Genomic DNA, 22,224 nt, shown 5'->3' with positions numbered 1-22,224 from the left:
AGATTTTATAATTGATGTTATCATCTATGTATGACCACAAGGTTGACATTCTGGGTTTTCCAAGGACGTACACTAGCTAGCTCACACAGAGTGGGAGCCACATTCATCTGCTTAAAGTTAGTTAGTGTTCAGTGGGTTCTATTCTCCCAGATAAACAAGATGGATGCATTTTGATGAACACAGCGAGAAGAGAGGATAGATGTCTTCCGTGTGTCTTGGCCAAGCCTTGCAAAGCGCTTGATTCGTAGGTAATTGTTGGCAAATGGAAAGAATCACACGTACCAGGTTTCTAGGACTCTGCCTGTAGACGGGTTCTACGTTCTCTATTGCTTTCCCAAAGCTGTAAAGGAGCTGTGTGTGAAGACCACCTCATTCTCAGCTCGAAGAGCAAAGCAGGGTCCAAAGCACCTAGAAGATGGTATCAGAAAACATTCAAGGAGCCATCTGTTTCTGGGATCTAACAACCTGACACCATAGGTCCTCCTCCATCAGTAAAGACCTAAGATCCTTTGAAGGTACAAGTCTCTAATCTGTACAGAGAAGGGCAGAGGGACTGTTCAGACCTTCAGGCAGGTATTTTGAGGGAGCTTTCTCAGTACCTTCCTGACAGCACAGGCCAGGAGGAGTAACTTTCATCCATGAGAAGGTCTCCCACCCATCGGCAGCAGAAAAGCTACAATAGAGGGTGTGTGCCAACCAAGAGGATTCCATTCTGAGAAAGCCTTCCAAAATATTAGAAATATACATCTTTACTGAGGATACATCGAAATGTGGAGGGGGGCTCAGAAGAACATCAGACTAACCCTTATACTCAGTAGGTTGACATGGACCAGTGAAATCCTAAAACAGAAAATAATAGGAACTGATAAAAACAAATCGGACAACTCAACCTATCCGAGCTTCAGGGCGGCAAAGGGTAGCATATGAACATTAGCAAACTGTTTATAGTGTCGTTGAGTTAACTTCTCTTTGAATTCGCCTGACGTCAGGTTGGAAATCCCAGAGATGGTTTATAACTATCAGAAGTCTGCTTCCGGCTTTCCTTTTACGCACACCTGTGATGTGTGGTCTGAGACCTCAATATGAGCCAGAAGGATTGGAAAGGAGGGAAGGGAGAGGGATTGCTTAACCCTTCTTTTGTTGAGCAATACAATTTCATGTGAGAACGCATAGAGCAGCGAGGAGATGGCGGCACCTATGTGGAGACAAGGAAGTCACCTGGGGGAGTTTCCTGGTCTGTGACTGCCTGCATTGAGTTCCCAGTGATTCTAGCGTGTAATCAAATCTGTAGCCCATCCCCCACATTCCTCTCATGGAAGCTTTGTGAGGATGAAAGTCTCACAGTTCTAGAGAACCTTAATGGTTCCCCACGCTGAAGAGGGAACCATTTCAAGGGCCAAGAAACCACAGTGAAGGAAGAGGACAGCTCTCAGCCTCTTCCTTGGCCAGAAAGATGGTGGCTTCTGAGGATGGAGAGAGGCTGCTTGTGACAGGAAGCTCGGTTGAGAACTCACCTCTGGTCTAGTAAGTCATGGAAACCATCCAGGAAGCCCTGAAGGTATCGTAAGCAAGAATGGAGGGGTCATTAGCATCACTTCACTCTCGGGCAGACAGATAAGGCAGACACTAACAAAAGGGCATTAGAAGGGACACGGAGCTGCACAATTACGTGGCACCTTGAAGTACATTAATAAGTTATCTAACAGGATTCAAAATAAAGGACGGTGTGACTCTATTAGCTAAGTATGTGAGACATTGGGACCTGGATCACTGCTGGATTTGGCCCATAAAATCTTGCTATGTTCTAGACATGGCTCAGTTGGCCAGCCAAATAATTTATTTAGCACCAAATTCCATGAGGCATTCACTCAAAAACTAAGGCAGAAAGAACATTTGGAAAATATCTAATGTTAACTTCAAGCTTACACATCTACACATACACATGTGCACCAACATCTACATGCACAGGTGCACACACACACACACAAGCACATGAAAATACATCATACAGTGTACCACACACATGTTTGCACACATATGTTTTCTCTCATATCAGGAAGCATGACTCAGGACCAATGAATGGGGATGGTAACTACAAAACTAATGTACCAGATGCTACAGAGGACAGCTAAAAGAGTCACCATTTCTGCTTGTCCCTAAGGAAACATTTCATAAACACAATGTGTAGCAATAACTTCTTATAAAGGAAAGGCTTTATGCACATTTACTCTGTAGCAAAAAAAAAAGAAAATTGTTAATTGTTAGAGTCTACATTAGGTCCCTTTGAAATGACAAAGGTAACGCCATCTTGTCCTGGCTCCACTTGCTTATGTAGAGAAGTGTTTCTGAAAAACTTCCTGAAGATGTAACCCTTTAATATAGCTCCTCATGTTGTGGTGACCCCGACCATAAGATTATTTTTTGTAATTTTGCTACTGTTGTGAGTCTTAACACAAATACCTGACGTGCAGATGGTCTTAGGCCATCCGTGTGAAACGGTTGCTAGCCACAGGTTGAGAACCACCGGCTTAGGCAGTCCTCAGCTGTCGTCCCCTCTCCACAACAGTCACGTCTGCCCTGGTAACACATTTGATATTTTCACAGCCTTGGCATGCCCCAGAATTATTCACCAAAATAATTACAGTAAATTAAAATAACTAGAAAAGAAAGTAAAATTACTAGAAAAGAGATAAATGAAAAATAATTGGGATGCTTTGTTTAAAATAATTACTATGCTCTGCTGGAAATGAATGTTTCAAGGCTACTCTGACCCTCATATAACTTCGAGATAAATTGTGGTCCTTGTGGTTTTGGTCTCTTAAAAATTCTGTGTGCCTGGGTTTGGGCACCGAGAGACTTTTCAGAGTCACAAGCCCACTCCTGGTTTGACCCTCGATGCAAAGGACTTAGAACTCTGAATTGGCTTAATCAGCATGGTTGACAGTAACTGTCTCACGTGGGTTACTGCCGCCTCATCCCAAATTCACGTGTGAAAGTTCTGACTCTAGCGTGTCAGAATGTATCTGTATTTGGAGCTGGTGATGGAGTAATTAAGTTAAAGTTAAAATGAAGTCTTTGGGGGATGGATCCTAATTCAACGTGGTTGATAAGGAATCCAACGGGAGAAATTCTGTACACACACAGGGAAGCTAAGAAAAGACAGAGCTTATCTGGAAGCCAAAGAAACAGACCTCAGATGAAACAAACAGTGCTAAATTAGTCGGTTTTTTTTTTTTTTTTCTACTGCTTGGTCAAACACGCTGACCAAGCGGGCTTACAGAAGAAACAAATTACAAGGCTTTATGGTTACCGACCGTGGCGGGGGAAGCAGCGGGCATGGCGGCACGAGCAATGGTGGCAGGAGCAGAAAGCTGAGGGCTCACGTCTTGAACAACGAGTACAAAGCTGAGAAAGTGGACTCATAATGGCACAAGTCTCTAAACTCTCAAAACCAATCTCTAGCAGCAGTCTTCCTCCATCAAGGCCACACTTCTTCAACCCCAAACAGCGCCATCAACTGGGGACCGAATATTCAAACACCCAAGACATTGGGGAACATCTTGTTCAAACCACCAAACCCCCTAAACTCTTATACTGGACTTACAGCATCCATGAACTGTGAGGTATAAGTTTCCAGTGCCAGGGTAGGCAGACTTTTCCCACTGTGCTATGGTGTCACTATCTACAAAGTTCACACAGGAGAACTACATACTGACTGGGTAGTAAAACAAAAAGCAGCCGGATGGTGGTGGTTCACGCCTGTAATCCCAGCATTCTGGGAGGCAGAGGCAGGCGGATTTCTGAGTTCCAGGCCAGCCTGGTCTACAGAGTGAGTTCCAGGACAGCCAGGGTTCTACAGAGAAAACCTGTCTCGAAAAAAAAAACCAAATCCAAAAAACCAAAACCAAAAACCAAAAACCAAACAAGCAAACAAAATAACAACAACAAAACCACCACCACCATCAACAACAAAAGTATCTCGTAAGATTTTAAGTACACTTATGGTTTTCCCCTTGACCTGCATTCATAGCCGTCTTTGACTGAATGTGGTCCCCAAACTGGACAGGCCTAAAAGCCATTCCTACCATCATGCTTTGCTGTGACATCCCTCACAAACCAACATCAAGGACATGTTGCCCGACGCCGATAAATCAAATTCTTCCTGGTTTCACACCATGGTTCGTGTACTCTGACTCGTAGTGAGAAAAATCAGACCCAGATATGCAGAATGCGGAGCAGAGGGAGGTCCAGGCCGACGCATGATGGGGTTAGCGACAGAGATGAACTGGAGAACAGGGGAGCAGGCCGCACTTCATTCTGGTCTCACTTATGCATAGAGTTTAGTGATTTTCTTCCAATAAGACCATCAACTCCACAGTTAGATACAGAAGCTTGAATTATTTGTCACATCCAGCTATTGATCGAGCAGAAAGCATCTTGCCCCCAAGAGAGTATAAATTATCACCTTTGTGTAGTAACCAAACTCTTATTTCAGGGTTTGTAATATATAGCTGGTGGGCTTCAGTTTTATAGCAAAACTTAAACAATAGAAGGAGATGATGGCTACAGAGGAAAAGGTCCTTTGCTCGCCCATAGGAGACCCCCGGAGAAGCTCCTTTAGCTTCCCTCCTCGAGTGGACACAGCCGCACAGAGTACCTTGCCCGGCAAGCTGAGCTCGCAGCCCTGCCCACACCACGCCCTTGAGGTCACAGCCTGCTCAGCGCTGATCACCCCTGTACAGACCTTGCTCAACGACTTGCAGCCCCTCCTGCCCAGCCACCCCCACACCACAGTCATCTGGTCGGGAACAGGACATTCCACTAGGTCACAGAAGCTTCACGGGTTGTTTTCCAACTCACCCAGAAGAACACGCCCTTGAAAGATAACAAAAGGCTCCTTCCCCAAAAGGCTGACTCAAGAATAATCCTCTCACCCAACGGGGTAATCCTCCTCGCTTTGCTCTGTTTCTCAATCTTAAAAAGGGACACATCAAAAAGGGAGAAAGCCTAATGTCCTCCCACCCCACCCCACCCCACCCCACCCACCTCCATTCCCCACCCCACCCCACCCCCACCCCGAGGGACAGGGCTTCTCTGTGTAGCTCTGGAACTCACTCTGTAGACCAGGCTGGCCTCAAACTCTGAGATCCACCTGCCTCTCTCTGTCTCCCTAGAGCTAGGATTGAAGGTGTGTGCCACCACTACCCAGCAAGGAAGTATTCTTTTCTCTTTTAAACATTACAAGCTTGAAATACTTTCTCGCTGCTTTCAAGGTAATTAAAAGAAAGAAACTAAAAACCAAATTTTTTTTAAAAGCACATTCTTCAAACGCATATTTAACATCCTCCTATGGTTCATTCAATGCACAAGATGAGAGTTTAAAGACCGTTCATCGAAATGGAGTAAAATTATTAAAGTTAGAGCTAGAAGAAATGATAAAAGTGTTTGCTGGAAAAGTCTCTCCTGGGTACGGCCGCATAAACAAGGCCAGAACAATGGTAAAATCAGCAGGTATGCTAACGTGGGAGGGGGAAAGTTTCACGGGGTGCCATCCCCAGACAAAGAACTGTGGGCAACTAAGGATTCTGGGAGAGCATGAAGTGGTTGGCCCTGAAACTGTATACAACCACAAAAATGGACTCAGGAAGTTGTGTGTGTGTGTGTGTGTGTGTGTGTGTGTGTGTGTGAGACGCAAGTGCCACTGAAGCTTGCCCCATCTTACTATTGGGAACATGGGAGGAAGCTGGATCTGGCCTTCTGGAGAATGAGGACCACACAAAGAAAGTGGCTGAATGACTGAGGGGGGGGGGGCAGGGGGAGCTCTATCCAGAAAAGCATACCGATCAACTCAGTTACCGTCTCAAACTTAAGAGAGGACTAACAGCTCTCTGGGGGCGCGCTTTAGTGTCACAAAACTCACCGATACAACCTCTCTTTCGGTTGTTCTGTGTTCCCCCAGTGTACTCTTCTTTTATCGCAAGTTAGGAAGCTGACAGGAATCACAGGAAAGTCATAATTTTTTTTGGAAAGCTGATTCTCATGAATTTAAAAAAAATTCGCTACAATTTGAAATGAAAATACAAGCAATATCCCAAATGATCATGATAATATTTAATGATCATGGCTTAAGGTATGTATTTTTGACTACGTACTATATGGGAGATAATTCTACTCATATTTTATCTAAAATTTCATATAAAAATACATTTAGGGCCAGGCAGTGGTGGCACATGCCTTTAATTCCAGCACTTGGGAGGCAGAGGCAGGTGGATTTCTGAGTTTGAGGCCAGCCTGGTCTACAGAGTGAGTTCCAGGACAGCCAGGGCTACACAGAGAAACCCTGTCTCGGAAAAACCAAAAACCAAACCAAACCAAAACAAAAAAACCAAAACCAAACCAAATCAAACAAACAAAATTTTCAAAAAAGATACATATCTTAATGAACCAGAGGGTAGTTCTGTCTTTCCTGTTGAAAACTAGTTAGTCACAGCGAGGAGACAAGAAGCCTTAAAGAGCTGCTTCACGGCGCCCGTGCCGCCTGGGTGCCCTGCAGCTGCTCCTGCTCCGCATGCTCTACAGGAGCTGGGTTGCTGCCTCACAGTCCCAGCGCTGTCCCAGGAACTGTGAGTTGGGGACAGCACACAGATACCTGGTAACTTTAACTTTGGCCAGGGTTCAGCCTGATAAGAGCTCGGAAGAACTCGAAGAGCCGGTTTTGGTGGAAGTGAAGAGTTTTGAGTGTAGCTCAAGTCTATTTACTGTTCTGCTCACCCCAAAGGGGTGCAGCCAGCAGGCATGGTGCTTCTCATCGACTGGCTTGGCTGTTCTGCCCTGTCTGCCTAAAAGAACCCAAATTCGACTTAGTCTCTAAAGACTGCCAGGAGTTGTCCCAATGGTAAGGCAACAAGATAATCCTCCTCGGAGCCTGGAGTCTACTTAGAATCCCACATCTACATATCAGAGCATGAGTGCCCAAGGGTTCAGCCCTGGCTGTTACTTGAGGTCATGTTCTGATTCCACCTCTGGCACCGCTGGTCCTCCCTGGAGATTCCTCAGGCTTCCAGTATCCCAGCAGGTAGACAGGGTGATTGCCAAGAAAGGGATGCAATCCCTCAGAGGCTGCAGCGGTCCCAATCTGCTGACCTCACCTTTCCTTGCAAGCTACCTTCTCCCGTGTCTGAACACCGACCTCATTGCTTCAGAGCAGACTTGGTGGGATTGCCTACAAAGAGCTTTTACACATGCGAGAGTAAACACTCCGTCTTTGTCCCATGCTTTCATCAGTTCCTGAGATTCACAGGACCTTAACTGGCTCTACATAACTAATGTAGATCTGGGAACTGGGTGTGTCAATAGCACATTTGCCAGGGTGCTATTAACAGCTTCTGTTCTATTTCATCTTTGGCTATGAGTGACCTTAACATCTATTATGGGTTGCTATATTATTCAAGCTTAAACATTTTTAATTTTTATTTATTTATTTTATAAGTTATATGTCATATGATATATCTATATCTATCTATCTCTCTATATCTATATCTATATCTATATCTATATCTATATCTATATCTATATCTATATCTATATCTATATCTATATCTATATCTATATCTATATCTATCCATCCATCTATCTATCATCTCTCTCTCTCTCTCTCTCTCTCTATCTATCTATCTATCTATCTATCTATACATATATATAATGTTTTTTTGAGACAGAGTTTCTCTGTATAGGTCTGCCTGTCCTGTAGACCAGGCTGGCCTTGAACTCAGAAATCCACCTGCCTCTGCCTCCCAAGTGCTGGGTGGGATTAAAGGTGTGTGCCACCACCGCCCAGCAAATTTAAACATTTTTAATGGAAGCAGGGTCCCTTGTGCTGTGGCACACAGCTGGAGGTCAGAAGACAATCGTGTGCAGTCTTTCCTTCTACCTTTGAGCGTTCCAGGGACTGAATTCAAGCCACCAGACTTTCATAGCAAGTACTTCACTAACTGAACCATCCTGCCAGCCCTATTTGAGGATTTAAATCACCTCCCTCCCTCCCTCCCTCCCTTCCTTCTTCTAGGAGAGGAGGGAGGTGGTGGGCTTGTTCAGGACAAAGGTAATGGAAGTCTGGGTGGCTCACAACTTGAGAGGAGATTTAGACAGTCTGGGATTGCATGACCGGAAAGAACACCAAGCTAGCACGAATGGAAGGGCAAGGAATGGAAGGTAACGTCTGTCTGGGAAGCAGGACGCGTGGCGAGTTCCTGAATGTGATCAACTTGTAACGCACAGTTCTGCTTCTGAACATGGATTTAACTTAAGTTATGATGGGGTTGTACCGGGAGTGGAGTTGTGTGGCTGGCTAGAAAGGGGTGCAAAGGATTGAGAGTGTCGTCAATGCCTAAAACTGAAAAATCAGAAAGCTGTGACAGAAGAATGCTCGGTAGAGACTGAAGGAGCACATCTCAAGACGCTGGGCGTGCTTGCCTTAGAGGAAATGCCAAAGAGGACTGAGGTGTTTGGGTCTTTCTTTCTTTCTTTCTTTCTTTCTTTCTTTCTTTCTTTCTTTCTTTCTTTCTTTCTTTCTTCCTTCCTTCCTTCCTTCCTTCCTTCCTTCCTTTCTTTCTTTCCTTCCTTCTTTCTTTCTTTCTTTCTTTCTTTCTTTCTTTCTTTCTTCTTTCTTTCTTTCTTTCTTTCTTTCTTTCTTTCTTTCTTTCTTTCTTTCTTTCTTTCTTTCTTTCTTTCTTTCTTTCTTGATTTATGGTTCATGAAATTAATTGGCTTTCCTCAAATATATAAGTTTGATGAAAATTAAAAAGTAGAAAAGAAAGGAAGGGAGAGAGAGAGAGAGAGAGAGAGAACTGGGTTAAGAAGAGCAGGCCTAAATCTCATCCATTACAAGAGGGAATGACTATGGTAAGAGAATCCCACATTCAGTGTCTACTGAGTTAAAAACTGAACTCAAGCCCAGATTGGCAAATCAGTGAGACTCCCATCCCGAAATAGAATGTAAAAATGTAGAACATCTTTAGGGGTCTAATTCAATGGTAGAGTGGTTTTCTAATGGGTGAAGAAACTCTTCACATATTAAGATTTTGATTGAAATAAACCAAAACTTCCTACAAGGCTTTAAATTTAAAAATCTGAAAAAGAAAATGGCCCTGAGCCAGCTGCCGTGTACACACACGTGATCTCTGCACCGGGGAGGCTGAGGCAGGACTCCGGTGAATTCAAGTTCTGCCTCCACAATGAAACCCTGACATGGAGAAGGAGGAAAAAAGAGAGAGAAAGCCTAAAATCCTTGTTAAGGGGCTGGGTGATGGCTCAGTCAGTCAGCGGAGTGCTTACGGACAAGCGTGAGGACTTGAGTTCAATTCCCAAAACCCACATAAAAAACCGGCCTTGTGTCACAAGCCCAGCCCAGGTGAAGAGGACACAGGGAGTCCTGGGGGATACCTGGCTAGACCACCCAGCCTAATCCAGGACAGGTAACAGACCCCAAAGAAAGTCTTTGATCTCTGGCTTCCATGCGCATGTGCACACACGTGTGAAAAACACTAAAGTAAATAATCCTCAACTAATGAATGATTAATTTTTTTTATATATGTAAAATGAAAACACTGTAAAAGGAGCAGAAGAAGCCCTGGATGACATGACTCTATCATACAACGATAATGAAGAGAATAACAATTTGTAATATAAAGATACAGACAAATGAGTGCGAGTAAAACACTGAGAATCATTACACACAATTACATACAGATCAATGGTATGTGAACACACACCCATCGGAAAAATAGTAAGAGGAATTTAAACGAGTCAGGATGTCTTCATTGGCTGGCAAAAACTGAATTCTCTGTAATCCTCACCACAAACTCTCTAATACTATAGCGGAATTATAGATTCAGAGATGCAAAATCAATAAGAGAAACTCTAGTAGAAGATTCATAAATCTTTATCTGTCCTTTAGAATAATGATAACGGTCTGAAGAAATCCCAGCAGAAAAGAGAACCAATGTAAAACTGGAGATCTCCATGCAACCGTGAGTAATAAGACGTTAGTTAGCAACTTAGCCAAAAATGAGAGAAATGATAAAAATATGAGTTCTGGATGATCCGCTGGGAACAACAGTGCTGGAATACAGACAGGAAATCATCAGGGAGCTAGAGGCTCACAGCACTCAAAGCTCAGCTAAGAGTAATTAATAACTCAAGAAATTGCCTAATTCAATATCAAAAAGTATGTTGACTAAATAGAATATTCCTAGTGTCATCTGTTGACCTCTTAAAGACACTTTGACGTGCTTATAATTTGATTCCTTAAAGAACAAATCTTATCACCTAAAATTTTTTTTGAAATGAAAAATTTATTGTATTTATGTATGAAACTGTCCCACACTGAAATTTATGATAGAGAATAAATAAAAGATGTGATGGCTATTTCTGGCCTCTGCACATTCATAGTTTTGCGTGTGAATGCACACACATGAAATAAATGAAGATGAAATGAAGTGAATGAAAAAGAAGAGACGAAACTAGAAATTTAAGAGTCAATATAAAGGTAGCCAAGCAAAATACTGGACATATTGTTAGTTCAGTTTAATCACACACATTATATATGTATATCAAATGTCTCAGGATACCACACAAATACACCAATAAAATTTATCATTCTAAATAATACTAATAGTGTTTGGTGGTTTGAGTGAGAAATGTTTCTCATAGTCTTAGGCATTCGAACACCCAACTCCTAGCTGGTGGCACTGTTGGGGAGGCTTATCCTTGCATCCGGTGTACTCATATACATTAAATACATCTTTTAAAAAAAGATTCAAGATGTGAATTAATTCTTTCTTTCTTTCTTTCTTTCTTTCTTTCTTTCTTTCTTTCTTTCTTTCATTTCTTTCTTTTTTATATTTATTTATTATATGTACGTATACTGTAGCTGTCTTCAGGTACACCAGAAAAGGGTGTCAGATCTCATTATGGATGGTTGTGAGCCACCATGTTGTTGCTGGGATTTGAACTCAGGACTTCTGGAAGAGGGCAGTCAATGCTCTTAACTGCTGAGCCATCTCACCAGCCCAAGATGTGAATTCTTAGCTTCCCGTTCCACCCACCATACACCTCCCTACCATCATGGGCTGCAACCCCCAGGAACTCTAAGCCAAAATGTATTCCCTCTTCCTTAAGTTATCTCTGAGCTTGATATTCTACTACAGCCACATAAATGCAACTAATACGAAACGGTTGGCAATTTAATTATTACATCCCAATAGTTTAAAAAATAAATCAAGAATTTATCAATTTTCTGTGCTCAGATAAGCTTGTCATCTATGAAAAAAAAATAAGCCAGCAGGATAATAATAAAAGATGAAGAACTGGCCAGAAAAGAAGAAAATGGAAGGACCGAGCTTGAGCTGCTAAGCTGGGTGGAGACTCTCCATTGCAACACAGGAATTGCAACCTCCCTCCCCTGCTTGGAAGTCAAGCTCACAGAGAAGAGGTCAGAATAGATACAGTTCTCAGCAACTGTGCTTCACCCCTGGGGCCATTTAGGACAGAACCTCCGGGGTTGTGGCTCTCTTAGACCAAGCCCAACAACCTCTTAGTTGATAATAGTGACTCTAAAAAAATATTTTTAAAAGCTATGTCTATTAGATTTATTTACTTAAGGATTTACTTATTTGGATGTTATGTGCAAAGTGTTTGCCTGCATGGGTGTATGTAGACTGCATGCATGCTTGCTGCCCGAGGGATGCAGAAGAGGGTGCCGGTTTACAAAGGATCGTGCTGTGAGGGGTCACGTGACTGCTGGAAGCTAAATCTGGGCAGGAGCCACAAGTGCTTTTAACTGTGCCTTGGTCTCCCCAAGCCCCGCATTTGTTTATTCTCTTTGTGTGTGTGCATTCATATTGTGCATATTAGTTTTCATCACCGTGTGGGCTCTGGGATGAAAACTCAGGTCCTTAGGCCTGGTGATAAACGCCTTCACTCACGCAGCCATCTCCTCAGTTTTATATATTTAAAATTACATTTAGAAAGTCTACAGATTCATGAGTTTCAGAGCTTTAACTGTTTGGGGTTTTGTTTGTTTGTTTTTGATTTTTGCCGACACATTGGAAATTAAGACCAACCTCTAGCAGCAACAGTTTGCATAAAACATGCAGAAACTTCCTTTTCTTGTTGCTTTCTATCGCTTTCACTCTTCAAAGGAAGAAGTCACTATGTTCTTTCTTTAGCAGCATCACCCTCCCAATACGCCCGTGCCTATGTGCATATGTGTGCACACACACAAGCACACACACATGTATCCACATACATAAATGCATATGCATACACACATGCACATACATGAATACATATGTATGTGCACACATACACATATATACATACATTGTCATATAAATATACTCATCTACATACATACACATACATAAATGCACATGCACACACACACATACACACATATATACATACATATACACACATATAGTCATATACACACATACACACCCATTCACAAACACACACATACATAAACACATATGTACATATATACATACATTGTCATATAAATATACTCATCTACATACATACACATACATAAATGCACATGCACACACACACATACACACATATATACATACATATACACACATATAGTCATATACACACACATATACACCCATTCACAAACACACACATACATAAACACAAGTGCATGCACATACACACAAGTACGAATGTATGTGCATTTGTAAGTCCACGTGCCCATGTGAAGGGTCTCAACTTTGATCTACATACACAAAAGACTTTCCTTTGTTGAAAAGGGACCCTTGTAACAAAAGACACCCTCCCAGATTTGATCTTGGTGTGAATTGGTTTTCTTTAAAAATGTGACATTTTCTCTGACCTCGGACTGGGTCTGTGAGCTGACACTCCCCGCACATCCTCTTTCCCAACACTCATCACGTTCCCCTGGTGATCGGTTTACAACACCAGCTCTTGCTGTTTGGGTTCTGCCTGCCGGTAACCTCCATGGGTCTGGGACTGTGCCTGAGTCTATGTCTGCTGTGTTTGTAATGTGCTCTAAAGTATCTAACATGGAAACCTTGATAAGTATTTTTTCAAAAGATGTGCCCCCTACAATGGTTCTTTCCAGTCACTTTTGTGAATCATGCATCTTGGGCACAGGTTAAAAGAGACAGTCCTTGTCCTCACATTGGTAATAAATGAGAAGTGTGCAGTACCTAGAGGATAGTGTGAAACTCTGAGAAAGGGAACTCTTTTTAGGGAACACAAGGTCTGAGGTAACTCCAAGTGGCTTACAAGAGGTATCTTGTTAGGGGAAACTGAGGCAGAGATAACTTGAGCAGAGGCCTGACGCATGCCTGGAGGGCACAGTAATGATACCTGCTAGACTCCTCAGGAACGCACAAAACAGCAAAAGGCCTCACTTAGCAGATGTCTAATGTTTCCTGCAAAGAGGTGATTCAAAATCAATATCCTCTCAAGTGCCTTCCCCTTCCAAGAAAAAATTATTGCCCATTTTCGTGAGTCAAACGATGAGTTCCCTGCAGCTATGCATGTTTAATCTGCCTTCCCAGGCTATCTCTTGCATGCTTTTAGATGGCCATTAAGGCTTAAAGACAGCACCTCAACACTTTCTCTGCATAGCACTGCCTGGAACTTCTTCCTTCTGTAACTTCTGTAACTTCTTCCGTAGAAGAGTTACTGGTTCCTCTAAGTTGACCTTCCTTTAAGCACAGCTTTTCAAGGAATTTGACATCTCTCCATCTGAGATGGGAAGAAACCAAAACAGAACCTCCCTTTCTCTCTCCCTCCGTCCCTTCCTCTCTCCCTTCCTTTCTTTCCCTCTCTCCTACCTTTTTCTATCTTCTCCGTCCTCCTCCTTCTTAGGCCCTCCCCAGTTTTATGTTGAAATATACTCCATAATTCTGGTGTTTATAATCTACAGGCCACACACGGAGATTCGCTGGCCTGTCTGAGGCCTTTCAAACAGTGATAGCAGCAATAATAAACACTGCTTGTTACCACTGCTCTGCCAGGCTGCTCTCCATACAAAAGGACCTTGTAGGTAATAAAGAGCCGTGGAATAGCCACAGGAAGACGTTAGTTTATGACATAGTAAAGGGAGAGGGCACGAGGTGGGCAGTGTAGTGATATTAGGGACGTCATTTCATGAACAGTCCTAATTCATCCAAAATGAGACCATGGACCAGTAGCCCAGAGGTCTGAGCAGACAGTGAGGAGTAAAACCCGGAGAAGAGGCAGGTTTGCTCCAACTCAGACGCTGGGCCTGAAGCCAGGACAGCCCTGTTCCCGCTACTATTCCAAAAAGCTAGAATTCACTATTAACCACTAAGTCCTCAAAGAATACTGCTCTGCATCTGTGAACAGTCCAGGACACAAAAAGAATTATTTGAACCTGAACTCTCTTAGTGCCCACTGAATAGGAAAATACCCTCAGTTAAAGCTAAAGTTGTCTCAACTGGAGAATTCCAATCCCCCAAACAACCCACATTGAAAGTTACCAGTTAGTAAGCCTTATAAAGACTTTGAATGACCATACAGCAGTGTCCAAGACCTTTAGGCTCAGAGAGTGGGCCACAAACACTTACTCTGATAGATGACTTTGTTATCAGTAAAAATAACAGAACGCCTAGATTGGGGAGAAGGCTCTGGGGGCGCCTTCCAAAGCCAACCATGACAGTTGCCCATTCTTGTAGAACTCCCAGCAGAATTAAGGAAGCCAGATGAACCCACATGAAGTTGTAACCAAACCTTTCACTTTCTATTGAGAGGAGTACTTATTGAACCACAGGCGGTTATAGGATTTCAAACCAAGAGACAGTGTGGGTTCTATTCCCTGAGAAGGCCCCGTGCTGCCCTCATGCAATAGGCAACCATTATTTTCCTGATTAATCTGAAGCTTGGAGACATTTAATTCACACAGGAAGAAAACATGGCAAGGTATCAAGTTTTATAGATCTAAACAGTTTAGAGCTTTACACTTGGTATATTTGGTTAGGTTCGAGGACAATATTAACCCAGCGTTTATATCCTTGAAGGGTCCAACATCCAGATGGTCAAGACCATGTTGAAAAAAAAAAAAGAAAAAAACGGAGTATTAATCCAAGTCATACCAGATCAAATTACCAAACAATGAAAATGGTGTAGAGTTGGTGCTGGACTTGGCAGGGGGTTGGGGGCAGAGTATTTTTGTGAGAATACCCTTTTTAGGATCAATGGAATTAACTCAAATGCCCGCAGTACAAAGCAAGATCTCAGCAGAAAATAACTGAATTATTGGTCCAGCTAATGCCAAGAGGAAAAGGATACAGCAGCGTCTGCTTCTCTGCTTAGGATTCTGGGAGTGAGAGGAAGGAGGGTAGCTATTCAGAGTCAAACCAAGATGAAATAGGCATCAGAAGGCAGATTACAAGCTAGGAATGCAAGATTTGGAGTTTTTATGTCCCTGACTTCATTTGCTAGTGATTCTTTTAGTATTTACCCACAAGTGTTGATTAGCACCTAGGCCCTTGGCCAGTCTTTCTACTGACCAAACACATCGAAGAAACAGGTAGAGTGGAACATTCAGCACTTAAGAAACAGCTCCATGGGTCAAAAGCTCTGAGCATCTTTTGAGGCCCTGAATCTTCACAAAGCTATTTAGTCCATTACCATCACGGTGGGCAACATGGCAGCAGGCAGGCAGCCATGGTGCTAGAGCAGTAGCCGAGAGCTTACATTAGGTCTACAACTGTGAGAAAGAGGGGGGGAAGGCAGAGAGAGAGAACACTAATTAGGAATGGCCTGGAATTTTGAAACCTCAAACCCAACACCAGTGACACTCCTCCTCTAATAAAGCCACGCCTTCTGATCCTTCCCAAACAGTTCCATTGACCGGACCAAGTATTCAAATATATAAACCTATGGAAGCCATTCTCATTCAAACCACCACACTTGAGTAACTTTTGATAACCTCAGCTGTATTCCAAGATGGATCACCTATTTCTTGGAAGAAAAGCAGGAGAAAGATGCGACAGAGTAAAATAGGGGTCATGAAGTGTTCATTTTATGTCTGGAACTATTCCTGTTCAGAGAAGAATTGGGATAAAAAATGATTGCAGTTTGCATTTAGTACAAATTCTTGAATGTTATTCGTTCATTTATTCCTTCAGAAAGTGTATCATCACGTAGAAAAGTTCAATAATGCCAATTGTGGAGCCAGGCACTTAGGATCAGTTTCCAATGCTGTCAATCATTAATCCTCTATAAAACAGTTGGAAAGCTAATCGCAGGATTCCAGTGAGGAATAAAGGATTTAATCTATTTACTGAGCCTAGAATAATTCCTGTCCACATAAGCACTCAATACATCAGCCCTGGTTTGTTTCTTGATGCTATGCTGAAACACTAAACAAAACCAATTTAGCAGAGGAAAGGGTTTATTTGGCTTACATATACTAAGTCACAGGTTGAATCAGCTGGTGATGAGGCATGAGCCAACTGGGGTTGGCTTTGAGGTTCCAAAAGCCCATCCATTCCCAATTATTTGTCTGTCTGTCTGTCTGTCTGTCCATCTATCCCTTTCTCTCTGTTTCTCTTTCTTTGTCTATCTGTCTCTGTCTGTCTCTGTCTATCTCTGACTCTGTCTCTGTTTCTCTCTCTCTCTCTCTCTCTCACACACACACACACACACACACACACACATGGTTGTAGATGGATGGGCAAGAGACTGAGGAATCTGGAAGGAGGAACTGAAACAGAGACCATGAAGGAACTGAAGCAGAGACCGTGAAGGATGGAATATTCCTTACGGGCTTCTTCTCTATCCCTTCTCTAACCGAGGCCACCTACCCAGGGGTGGCACTGCCCACAGTGGACTGGGCCTTTCATATCAATCACTAATCTATAAAATGTCCCATAGATATGCCCTCTGGTGAATCTGATGGAGGAAGTTCCTCAGCTGAGGCTCCCTCTTCCCAGAAGACTCTAGTTTGTGACAAGTTCCCAAAAAGTAACCAGCGTAAAATCTTAGTTATGATTTGGTCGAAATTTTTTACCAAGTGATACTCATATGCCAAGTAGCAGGTGAGCTTCCTTCTCACTATCCTTGAGCTTACACAAACTCTTCCATTGGGGGTGATGCTTCTATCCTATCCCAGTACTAACCAGATATACAGGCACCATCTTTTCTCTTCTTCCCCTTCCTTACAACCTACTTCCCGAAGGGCAGCCAGCTGGGTTATACTGAGTCAGATCTCTCAGCTTCTCCCCTCACTTCCTTGCCCCTTCCCCACCGATTCAGGCCTCATTCCCGTTCTCAGTAGCATCGTGATCTCCTAAGGGTGTGAGCGCTTGAGTTTATTCATGTGCATGTGTGCACGTCTTCATGTGTGTGCAGGTACACGTGAGCTGGCATGCCTGTGGGGTTGACCTTGGTGCCTAAGCTCTCTCACAGGATCTGGGACTCGCTGATCCAGCTAGACTAGAAGGTGAGCAAGTCCCAGGATCCTTCTGTCTCCATTTACCCAGTGCTTAGACCACAGGCGACAGCTGCCGGTGGATGCTGGGGAACCAAAAGCAAGCACTTTACACTCCTTCCTTCTGCTTCGCTTCACACGTGTTCCTCATGCTCTTTGTTTTCTCTGAGGCCTCCACAGAACAAAGTCCTGGAGCCTCCTTGGCACATGGGCCCAGTGGTCCTGTCTTTCTGCCTTCATCTTTCTGCCCTCTCCTCTGCCCCTTCCCCCCAGCCCCCAGTCCCCAGGCTGGAGTTTCCTGACCACAGAATGCTGTTTCTGTCCTTGGTACTGCTGCCCCTTCTGCTCGCTCACCCACCCTTCCAAGCTCCTGGAGGGCCCTCATCGACAGTCGCGTTCACTGGTTAATAAATGCTTCTTTCTCCTAACCATGAGTCGGACCTGTACCAAAGCCCAGGAATGCGATGCTGAATAACACACTTCATCTTTCCTTTCCTCTAGAAAATGTGACTCTGAGGCTGCGGGAGAAGAGATGAGAAGCCCTGTTAGGCTGAGCAGATGCCCTTTACTAGTTGGCCACCTCGGAGGACTGGGAAATTAGGTCCTCCTTAATCCGTGGGGTCCAGGAGACTCTGGTGAACGCCTGGCACCTACTTATGCTGCTCCCCCTGCACACATATTTAAGATAAAGTTTAAATTCATAAATTAGCCCCAACAAGAGATTAACAAGAATTACAACAATATGGTTATAATTAATTATGGTTATAATCAATTCCCTCTCTCAGAGTATCTTACTGCCAAGTGTGGTGGCACACAACTTTAATATGAGTTCTCAGGAGGTAGAAGCAGGAGATAGATGCTTGTGAATTCTAAGTCAGCCTGGTCTGCATAGTGAATTCCAGGATGGCCAGGGCTACACAGTGAGACCATTTCTCAAATAAAATAAATCAAAATATACTACTATTGCTAGAACTTTCTATTTCAGAGCTTGGGTAACAAAGATCATGGAAGAAAAGCCAGCCCTCAGATGGGGAGCAACATTGTATCAGCTGGTGGGCAGAAACCTGATCATCACTCAGAAGTCATTCTGTTGTTTAAGAGACACATAAAAGACTGTCTGCTACTGCCCAGGGATGGTAACAGACTGGGTTTGCCTTTACATAGCTACTAAGTAATTCGAAACATGGTTAATTCAAACACTTTAAAAGCCATGCCTCACTAATAGGCTTTTAAATCATATGCATATGCGAATATGCTTCTTAAATAATGTATGTATTGAATGAAAACTAGGCTGCCAGCCAAGATGAGCCAACGGGTGAGAACCCAAACCTTCCCTTCCTATCCCAACAGTGATCCAGGGTATTCTGGTCCCCCACACTGGGGCACCTCCTTTGGGTGTAAATTTCCCATAGCACCCGTCTCACGATGTTGGATTTCCAGGAAAATCTGCTCAGCTATGGCCCTGGCTGGCAGGATAGCACTGTGTCCGTGATGGTATACATGGAACTTGATGAAAAGGCTGGAACAGACCAGAACCTTGCAGCTGCTGTCTAGGGCTGACCTCAGCTGAGCCAGGATATGCAGTTATTCCTGTCTCTACTAAGCTTCTAGATAGGGAAGTCCGTTTCTAAGAGTCCTTCTCCACCCACATCAAGACTCAACATCTTAATGTTTTGGCTCCAGCAACTATCTACTTTTTTCAAAAGCTTCTATATGTTTTTTTTTCCCAAAACATTAATTTGGTAAAAAAATAAACTTTCTGAAATATTTTAAATTTCAGAGTAACTTGCAGTCACTCCGTTAAATGTCCAGTTTCTACCCAACAGTGAACACGGCAGCCAAATGGATATTGTATAATAATAATGAAATTAGTTTTCTCTTCAGCTTCTGTGGGAAAGCACATGACTTTAAGGGTTATCTCAGATCAGCCTAGTGACCCTAGCTGGCATGTTGTCTCATCAGGCAGGCGCTCTAGGAAACTGAAAACTTGAATTGTTACTTCCTAGGCCGCCTGCCCCAGTTTGACAGCACCAGTCTCATCTCCGGTCTTATTCTAAGGACTGGAATTCAGTCTCACTTTTCAAAAGCGTATTAACAAAGCCTTGCAATTATAGTAGACTTGTGACTCATTTTGGATACCCGTGTAGAAACAACAGCTCCTCCCTCTGCTGAGAAATGGCTCTAATAAGTGTGAGAGAGTCACAGGAAGTAAAACGCAGGTCTCAGCTGGTGTTCGAGGAGCCAAAGAAGCCAACAGAATTCCGTGGTGTGGCTAAGCAAAGCCATCAGATCGCTCTCCTAAAACAAACTCCCCCAAATCTTCTGTGGGGGCTGTTTCAACGAGGTATCAGTGTTCATATATTTCCTGGCTATAACTTGAGTTATACTGTCAAGTTCAAGTGGAGAAGTGTCCATTCTGATATGTTTGAGAAAGTGGCAACCAAACTGGGAAAAAAAAAAACGCCTCGATGAAATAAAACAAAACTTAAAAACTAAAGTTGCTTCAGGTAGCTTCAGAGTCAGTCTACATTAGTCATTTCTGAAGCACTCTGGTGCATTGTATTCTCAAACATTTAAAAAAGTTTTCGGCTCTAGGTGAGAAACCCAAAGCCGCGCCCTGAAGGTACCTAGAGGCTCAGAGGGAACCACACCCCAAACCCACCTGCTGCTGCGCAACATCCCTGCCAGCGCGGTCCGCCCCTCCAGTCAACCCCGAACCCGGGTCCCCGATGCTGAAAGAGGGAGCTAAGCCGGCTCCCGCGACAGAACGAACCGTGATCCTGCGGGGCGCCGATCCAGCGTCCGGACGCCGGGAGGACACCGAGTGCTCGTGTCCCCGCGGCTCTGGCCCCTCAGCTTCTTGATGGCCAGGGCTGCGCTTCTCAGCTGGGGTCCGAGCCCTGCGCCACCCCGGCCGCATCTGGCGCTGCTGGCTCCGCCCCCGCCGCGGTGAGACTGCACAGCTGGGAACCAGGGCCCCGCCCCGGGGACGCCCTCGGCTGGGCGCGCAGCTTCCCGTCCGGACTGGAGTCGCCACGCTGCGGGTTGCTGGGACCCGAGGCACGAGCCTCCTTCCACTCCTGTGCGCCCCGAGATGCTGCGGGCGACGGTGTGACCACCCGGAAACTTCCTCGGTCTTCTTCCATGCTCTGGGATGGAGAGATGGGCGGGGCGGGATCCGTCGGACTTTCCGCGGGAAAACCCCTCGGCGCGGGTGACATTTGCAGTCCAGAGCATTTCCGAGGCTAGGACGCTAGAAACCGTTTCTGAGCGTGGGTGTGGCTGTGCCATTGGGGACCCGCGCGACGGCTGAACCGGAGGTTGTGGATCACGTAGACACTGAGCCCCGCCTTCCTCTAGCCCCTTCCCGCCTGCTGTCAGAGGGGCATCCACAGAAGTATTGCCACAACCTTGTCCTCTGTGCCTGGCGCCCTTCTCGGGACTCAGAAACAGAAAGGGGGCTCTCCACTGGACAAACAAGGCAAAGGCTAGCCAGAGAGACAGAGAGAGAGAGAGAGAGACAGAGACAGAAAGACAGAGAGACAGAGAGACAGAGAGACTGAAAGAGACAGACACACACAGAGAGAGACAAAGACAGAGAGAGACAGACAGACAGAGAGACTGAAAGAGAGAGAGACAGACAGACACAGAGAGAGAGAGAGAGAGAAGAGAGAGAGAGAGAGAGAGAGAGAGAGAGAGAGAGAGAGAGAGAGAGAGAGAGAAAGAGAGAGAGGTGATTTGTGCGTTGATGCAATGCTAGGACACCACCAAAAGAGCTGCAGATGCCCAAAGCTGGAAGAATTTGAGGAACAAGGTGCCACTCGATGGTAACCGAAGTTATCCATCTAATGTGAACAGATGACCGATGAAATAGATCCACTAATGGTAAAGCCAGAATGGCAAATCTCTCGGGCAGAGCAACTTCAAGCAACTGAGGCAGAAACTCCACTTTCATGGAAAAAAACCTTGTCTCTGCACTCTAAGTATGGGCTGTGCAGACAGACGGCCTAAGGAGGACTGTATAGAAAGGAGTGGGGGACGTAGTTTTTACCTCACAGAGCAGCCATTCACTTGACCCTGTGCTCGAGGTACCAAGGGTGTGTACTCGTAAACTGCAGGTGGAGGAAACACTTATCCTTGGGGCCTTTCTCCTCTGCACCCTAGGCTTTTGTTTTGTTTTGCTTTTTGTTTGTTTTGTTTTTTGTTTTTTGAGACAGGATTTCTCAGTATAGCCCTGGCTGTCCTGGAACTCCCTTGGTAGACAAAGCTGGCCTCGAACTCAGAGATTCACCTGCAAGTGCTTGGATTAAAGGCATATTCCACTGTCTTCTAGCTCACCCTAGTCTTATCTCGAAGGAAATATCAAAGGAAGCCTAGTAACCCAACACCCTTAAGACTCCCTAGCTATGGCCTGGGAGATGGCTCAGGGGGTAATGCGATTTGCCCTTTAGCTTAAGGATCTAAGATCCCCCACAACTTACATAAAAATGCTGGGCCCGCAGAGCCTTGTTGAGGCAGAGATGCAGAGCCTTGTTGAGGCGGAGACCAGAGCATTCCTGGGAATGCCTGGTCAGCCAGGCTTAAATCATTGGTAAATTCCCTGCCAAAGAGAGACCTATCAAAGATGATAAATGATGTTGTGACAGTGAATCGAGGCTGCCTCTGGCTCAACAAGCACAAATCCACGTGCACTCCCCCACCCCACCTCGAGAAAATGACTGACCCAT

General features: G+C 44.4%; 1 protein-coding gene across 4 annotated transcripts in view; it reads right to left on the bottom strand.

The window, feature by feature from the left end:
- Positions 1-20,633, bottom strand: part of Stx11 (syntaxin 11) — a 29,060-nt gene extending 8,427 nt beyond the window's left edge. Inside the window, exons 1-2 of one of the 4 annotated variants that reach the window (XM_052169360.1) lie at positions 20,160-20,631; positions 283-408 (exon numbers count right to left, since the gene is read on the bottom strand). The gene's annotated coding sequence lies outside the window, so the exon portion shown is untranslated. Of the gene's footprint in view, positions 1-282; positions 409-20,159 lie in introns of all 4 variants that reach the window. The other 3 variants (XM_052169361.1, XM_052169363.1, XM_052169362.1) reach the window with 3 other exon arrangements.
- Positions 20,634-22,224: the final 1,591 nt, after the last annotated feature.

The sequence above is a fragment of the Apodemus sylvaticus genome, chromosome 23 (assembly GCF_947179515.1).
Source record: "Apodemus sylvaticus chromosome 23, mApoSyl1.1, whole genome shotgun sequence".
Taxonomy (NCBI): domain Eukaryota; kingdom Metazoa; phylum Chordata; class Mammalia; order Rodentia; family Muridae; genus Apodemus; species Apodemus sylvaticus.
Note: the sequence above shows the minus strand (reverse complement) of the source record. Positions and strands in the feature narration are given on the sequence as shown.